Raw genomic sequence first — 504 nt, forward strand, 5'->3', positions numbered from 1 at the left:
GAACCACGCTCTACCAACTGAACCACGCTCTACCAACTGAACCACGCTCTACCAACTGAACCACGCTCTACCAACTGAACCATGCTCTACCAACTGAACCACGCTCTACCAACTGAACCACGCTCTTCCAACTGAACCATGCTCTACCAACTGAACCACGCTCTACCAACTGAACCATGCTCTACCAACTGAACCACGCTCTACCAACTGAACCGGACCCAAATTGATACACTCTGCTACGCTGTTATCATTCAACCACTGGACTTTTATTTTGCATAACAAGTAGAGACATTACTTGATTTTTTCATTTTCAAAAGTAGGCTAAGTGCTGTACACAGTCATTTTATTTATATTTCCATGGTGCTATGATAGATATAAAGATAAGTGATTTTTAATCTAAAACTTAACATAACATTCATCCAAAAAATAAAACAAGCATGGTTATAATCAAGAATCAGGAATACTGCAATAGTAATAGTAAAGAGTGAGATGTCATTAACAAGT

General features: G+C 39.1%; 1 protein-coding gene across 1 annotated transcript in view; it reads right to left on the reverse strand.

Moving 5' to 3' along the window:
• Positions 1 to 244: 244 nt before the first annotated feature.
• Positions 245 to 504, reverse strand: part of dpt (dermatopontin) — a gene marked incomplete at its 5' end in the record, with an annotated part of 25193 nt that continues 24933 nt past the window's right edge. Inside the window, 1 exon segment of the mRNA XM_084171321.1 lies at positions 245 to 504. This exon segment is cut by the window's right edge and continues 153 nt beyond it.

The sequence above is a fragment of the Coregonus lavaretus genome (assembly GCF_964263955.1).
Source record: "Coregonus lavaretus genome assembly, chromosome: 11".
Lineage (NCBI taxonomy): Eukaryota > Metazoa > Chordata > Actinopteri > Salmoniformes > Salmonidae > Coregonus > Coregonus lavaretus.